The 6,615-nt window shown below is 42.9% G+C and overlaps 1 long non-coding RNA gene across 1 annotated transcript; it reads right to left on the bottom strand.

The window, feature by feature from the left end:
• Positions 1-3,524: 3,524 nt before the first annotated feature.
• LOC146889610 (uncharacterized) lies at positions 3,525-6,343 on the bottom strand. The gene is made up of 5 exons (XR_015736620.1): positions 6,149-6,343; positions 5,402-5,873; positions 4,809-5,305; positions 4,251-4,381; positions 3,525-3,873 (listed from the first exon to the last, which is right to left on the bottom strand). It is a non-coding gene; the product is annotated as an uncharacterized LOC146889610 (long non-coding RNA).
• Positions 6,344-6,615: the final 272 nt, after the last annotated feature.

The following is a 6,615-nucleotide window of genomic DNA, read 5'->3' as shown; positions in this document are numbered from 1 at the left end:
GGATGGATAGTGAGAATAAAGACTTATCAGAAGTGAACATGCATCAATATTCCATAAGACCCTAAAGAGTCCCATTGCCAAATGTGGAAAACAGGAGAGGACAGCCTCCAGGTCACTGAAGCCAATTATCTTCAGATGAGTTTATATGCTGGGTGCTGGGGCTTACAACAGAGATGTTGGAACAAGTTGCTGGAAGTCTGACTCCTTATTTTCTTAAGGGCGTCTCCACTCCAAATACTAGCGTGCTCAGAATGTACCTTGGCTTTCAAAGTTGGATTGGATTATTACAATGTTCACAGCAAAGTCAACCAGAAAAGTTTGTTACAAAAAGAATTATTCATGTCTGGACGCATTGGCGGGCACAAAGAGAGTAAGGGCACAAAAGACCAAAAAGTGAGAGAAACTATAACTCTGATAGATGCTTTGCCATAAGACCATTTCCCAATTTATTGTAATCTGCTAAATGACTGATGAAAAAAGAGGCTGAGAGAGTGGGATGCTTCAAAATGCAACCAGTAGCTCTTGGATGTGTAGAATAACATATATGTTCAGTGCTACATATCGAAAAGACCCTAGGAAAGCCCCGAGCCTTGGGACTGCAGAGAGAAACAGGGAACCATTGAAAATGAGCAGAAGCAAACTTTGAGGACAATAAAAATTTTTTCGAGCCAGACCATGGTGACACTGGCACAGATCCACGAATTTGTTAAAATTTGTGTAATTGCACGTTTGAATAATACTCTGTTATATGAATTTCATCTCAATAATGCTACTAAATACTCAAAACATTTTTTAAAACTTAAAACACTGAGCATTTAAGACTAGGAGCTAACAGTGGTCCCAGGGACCCTTCAGAGCCCAGCTTTAATTTAACTCAATCATCAGTTCAATGAAATGATCTGCTTCTCTTAGAACTTTGTAACAGAAGCAATCTCAGTCCTTTCAAGAGGAAAATGAAATCATTTAGAGCCTCAAATTGTCTCTAATTGTTCATGTACTTGAACATTCGCTTGAGTTCCTTGGTATATGAGGAAACAGGATAATATCATCACAAACCAAGACAGGACAACAGGCAAAAAGGGATTTCAAACAAGTTTAGATGTTACAGTTATTAGTCACTGATTTTTAAATAGGTAAAGTTTTAATAAAATAAATATGAAACATTACCTATTTTTAAAAAATAAATATAATAAAGATTTTAGCAGAGAGCTTGACGCTGTGATTATGCTCTAAATGGAAATTCTGAACTGAGCTATACTACTTGCCTAATATATACATTCAATATAATTCTTTACAAAGAAAATGGGTAAAGTTTAAAAGTATATGTAAGATGGATGATAAGAACTGCCCAGACCACACAAGAGAAACAGAAAAAGAGAAAAACACAAATGAAAGCCTGTTAATTGGACCATTGGTGTAGGCAGGTGGTTCAACTGGCAAACAAAGATTTCCACAGAATAAGTCTATTGGAAAGCCTGTGATCCATGAGTCCCACACTTTGGGGCTGTACCTGCATAAGGGCCATCCAGGCCACTACTATAACGCAACACCCATCCCTAAACACTATTCTTATAGAGTGAGTCGATATTTACAAGTCTACATGGAATTGCTCATCGCAGCTGTGGGTGGCTCTAAATGTTGCAGTTAACGCTTTTACCAAGGCCAGATAATCAGGGCTTCAAGATGGCAGTCAACTCTAGTAGCTGCAAACATGGGAGGTCCATAGTGGTAAACTGCAGAGCTGCTGCCACCAAGCCATAGCTGACGTCCCTTGGCTTCCACCTCTACCAGCATTTCTAGAATTCCTTTAGCCTAACTCTGCTCCTCTGTGGGTGGTTTCTTGTTCAGTGGGATGCTCCAACCTATACTCCTTATGACAATGATTCTCAATGCTGTGTTCCTTTAATACAATTCCTCACGTTGTGGCGACCCCCATCATAAAATTACTTTTGAAATGATATGCATATGGTGTTAGGAGACCACTGTGTAAGGGTCATTCAATGCCCCCATATGAATCTTGACCCACAGATTGAGAAACGGCTGCCTTATGACTCTGATCCCTTAGGTGCATCTGCGGTCTCATACTGTGACTGATTCACTCACTGAGTTGTCGCCATCATCACACCACACATTAGAAAAACTTGAGTGAATTCATTAAATTCCAGATCAACCTTTTCTTGCTCCCAGTGTGGAGTAGGAAATTTGTGACCACATGACCATCTGTTTTTATAAACTCTATTTATACAGCATCTATTTATAGAAACTCCATTTTTTTCATTCTTACCTCCTTGCTTCCAAGTAAAAGGAAACTAAAAGACCAAGAAAATTTCCAGTTCAGAATCAATGAAATACTTCTTATGTCTTATGTTTGAAGACACAATTTCTTCCTCTTCTGTGGGTGCCCACAGAAGCGGCTTTGCTCCACATTGACCAAATATGTGGGGACCCACAGAAGTGGGTCCACTCCACCTTGACTGAAGTCAGAGAATTTAAGCCTATTTTGATCTTTCAAGGTTGTTAACAAGAGGTCTGACTTAAAGTTTACTTACAAAGACAATATCTCGACCCACGGTATGGTTACTTGGTTGTTTTGGGGTATTCAGATGGCCCACAGAGGTGGATCCATTCCATCCTGAACAAAGGTCAGAAAATTCAAGCCTATTTCTGCTCCTTCAAGAATATGACAGGAGGTTTGACCCAGGGAGTGGCTGCCTACAGCATACTTGGTCTAAGGTGTGGTCACTGTATAACCCACATAAACAACAGAATGCTTAACTTAAGATATAGCAGCATGATGTTTCAGGCATTGAAGCAAGTAAATGCTCTGCTTGCTCTCTGTGTCATGTTAAAGCAATCTTTGCTTTCTTTCCCCCTTTTTGGATTGGGGTATATAAACACATGGAAAATAAGCATGGCCATATTCAGTATTCACTGGATTGCCCTCCTGGTTCTATCGTATGTCTCTGTATTTCTTCCATATCTGTTCTTCCTACCTAATTTTTATAATCCACAGGCCCTACCCTGGAACATGTGAACTCTGTCGAGGCTGGATCCCAACACTCCTCTATCTCATAAACCAGAATTTCTTATCTGACTGATATGATTAATACAGGACAGGAGCTATAAATGTGGTCCCTAAGTCACTAGGTGTGACTATGAGGGGAGCAGTGACCCTACTTCTACCTTATGGGTTAAAATACTTTACCAATTACTACTAATAAAACAAACAAAACATTCCAACGCAATTAAAATGGAGGGGAAATGAAGGTATGAGTCACTCAGTTATTGCTAAGAGATTGATTTTCTCGTTTATTTCTCCATCAGACACAGAGAGATGTCTGTAGAAAATCTGTGTACCCCATGTCCTCTAACCATCCCTATATGAGACAGACTAGCTTGATTATTTAATTTCAGACGTGTGTGTGTGTGTGTGTGTGTGTGTGTGTGTGTGTGTGTGTTTAAAATAACTGCAATTAAAAACATAAACAGACTTGCTTCCCTGGGGGAAGCAAGGAGAGAGACAGACACATGCGGGTTTGTGTACAGGAAGAAGGTGTTTTTGCAAGGCTGTGGCTAAGCTGCTGGCACAGAAGTACACGGCTGAGTCCTCCAGCGTTGTGGGCTGTATCTTCAGAGTGAAATATGAACCCTTTTGCCTTTCGACTGAAAATCGATCCTCCTCGAATAGCTTAGACTTTTCCATAGGTTTACCACTGTAGAAAGAAACCAGAAACTCTATGTTTTGTCCCAAGATCAGTTTATACCAATAGAAGGACTGGTGATTAGAGACAGGGTCACAACTGAGGATCACCATCTGCCCCTCACGTATCACTTGATGACTTGGGAACTGCAAGACGTTGGGTCCTGTGTGCCCTGTGGAAAGAGAAAGAAGGTTAAAAAATGGTTTAAAACTGTTTCAGTATGAAATGAAAACTGTCTAGGATTCTTAAGAATCCACCTGTTTTCAGGAGACTAAACAGTATCCAGCATAGAAGCCAATTATCCATAGTTGGGTCACAACAGGAATGTAGCTTCTCTTAGCTTGAGCAACTGGGCAACAGAAGCAGAGGCAGGACATACTAAGCTCCTATGGCCTAGGCAAGGTCTGACAGTGACTGGTGAGTGAGTGGTAATAGAGCGCCCTCTATGGGAGAAAGGAGCAAACAGTACCGTTCATGTACCAGACACGAAGGATTCAGGAGTCTGCTTTGTCTGAGATCTGATGTTGTACACAAGATAGAGGGCATTACCTGGAGCAATTAGTGGGAAATTGGGGTTCAGCAAATGAAATTCCAAGAATTAAAGCTTCCTCAGAAATGTCAGGAGATTTTCTTGTTTGTTACGGTGGTGAGCAACAATTCAGAGGCTTCAGACTCTACAACTAACAAGACAGAGGACAAGGATTGAGCATGAAGATTAAAGAGACGCAAGGGAAAAGTCAAGCATGAAACTGTAAAAAGCCCCAATGGGAGGAAAAGTGAGAGTTGAGAACCTGACCATAAGCAAGGAGAGTAAATCCAATAGCGGTACAGATCAAATAAGGAGTGATTTTCCTGGGATGTGGGAACTCAGAGAGGACATGGGAGGAGACGGGGTGCCAAGGAGAATGCGTTAGCAAACTTGGAGCCCGAATGAGGACTGAGGGACGGGCTCTTCTTACAAAGAGAAGTCATATGGGTGTACAGATGGGAAGAGGATTGCTAAGAATAGTTAAGTGGTTGATAAAAGATTGCTCAGGACTACAAACCCTTGAAGCAACTTAAAATTGAGTTCGTCAGTCCCTTATTTAACTGTAGACCCCGTCTTACTCAAGTCAGACCGCTGCTGTGCCAACGTTGGATTTGGCACTGAGATATCTGATTGGCAGGTGTTGTGGTCTGAGGTTTCTGCTTGAGTCCTGTGGACTACTGATGGAGTCTTGGGGCTCGGGCGGACCTGGTACAGCCAACAGTTTCCTGGATAGACTGAGGAGGTTTGTGTACAGGAGGGCATTAGCTCTGCAGGGCTGTGTCTTGGCTGCTGGCGCAGAAATATGTGGCCGAGTCGCCAGGTTCCAGGGCGGAGATCTGAAGGTCTAAGGAGGATTTCTCTGGATTGTGAGGCTTGAAGCGACTTTGGATAGTCTGGTTTTCAACGAGATTTTGATAGTTATAGGAAAACATGAGCTCTAGGGACCTCTTAGCGCTTTGTCTATACCAGTACATCGCGTTGTGACCTAGATACTGATGACATTCCAGGATCCTTTCATTCCCTGTGACTGCCACCAGATGTTTTGGTTTCTGGGTAATTCTAGGGTCCACTGGACCTGTGAGGAGAAGAAGCAGAATTTGATCCTCAAGTAAACTATAAAAGGATGTCCCATGGAAAATACAGACGTGTATGGATCAAGGCTAGGACTCACCTCCCACCAGGAGACAAAGTGCCAGGCAAAGGAAGACCTGGCAACCCATGGCAGTATCATACAGGATGGGATCGATGCTTCCCTCTTTGGGTCCTGCCTGTCTAGCAAACCTTTTACCGACCCTGTGAGAGGGTTTGCTTGGGCCCCCTCTTCCTGTTAGGTGGTTTCAGTTCACACTTCCTCTCTGCCTTTTATGATTGTCAGGGTTGCTCATACATGCTTAGGCTCCCGGACACAGACCGTACCCAGCTGCCTCCTCAGTCTTCTTAGACAGTCGCTTGCACCAGCAAATGGTACACTCTTTCTTCTTCTGCTTTGTACTACCTCTTTCTCCCCCGACACAGATTCAGTTCCTTTGGATAGACCCCCTTCCTTTTGCTTCCCATGGACCCATCATCCTAAGAAAGGCAGCCTCCTTGTTCATCCGAGCCTTTTCTGATGTCAGCTGTACATCATTTCAAGACACAGTAATCTGATAACAAAGTAAGAAGCACCTCGGTGAGAGCTGAGAGGGGACAGAGAGAAATAGGTTGCATCCCCATCCCCACTGAGAACACCTCTGAGCCACCCGAACCTACATATGGAAAAGAGACATGCAAAGAGCCTTCAGGAACAATACCCTACAGATTCACGAAGTCTTAGTATCTTTGAGTTGTACTAATATCATCTCTCAACCAGAGCAAGAAACAGAAAGCCAGATGCTTTACTTTCTGCCCAACGCCCTTCCCATCCTCCCTGCTCACGCACCTCCATCAGTAGCCTCAAGAGTTTCAATGCAAACTGAGTCCTTCCCCCATAGGAAGCCATCAGCTGTTTTCTTCACGGGACTGGCCCCTGGTCGACACCTCTGAGTTTATGGGCAATACAAATTGAACTTGTTTCTTTTATTGTTTTCTTTCTTTCTTCTTCTTCTTTGAAGGGGAAAGATCACAAGGGCTGGGGTGCAGACCAGACCTGGGAGGACTGGGAGGTGAGTGATCAGGGTGCATTTTTATTTGAAATATAGTGAGTGGAAAATTTTTCAGTGAAGTCATAGCTCCCCCTAGAGGACAAACAAGCACATTATGCTCCTCCTGGTCCTCATTTTCCCTGACCCCTATCCCATGGTTTATGAGCTCAAGGTTCACAGAAGGATTAACCAAGGGTGTTGAACAAAGGGAGGCATTTGAAGTCCTGAAGATGTGCTGATTGAAACCATCAACTATTGGTTAAGC

This window comes from Myodes glareolus, chromosome 25 (genome assembly GCF_982192425.1).
Source record: "Myodes glareolus chromosome 25, mMyoGla1.1, whole genome shotgun sequence".
In the NCBI taxonomy this organism is placed as follows: domain Eukaryota; kingdom Metazoa; phylum Chordata; class Mammalia; order Rodentia; family Cricetidae; genus Myodes; species Myodes glareolus.
This window is presented reverse-complemented; position numbering and strand designations above follow the sequence as displayed.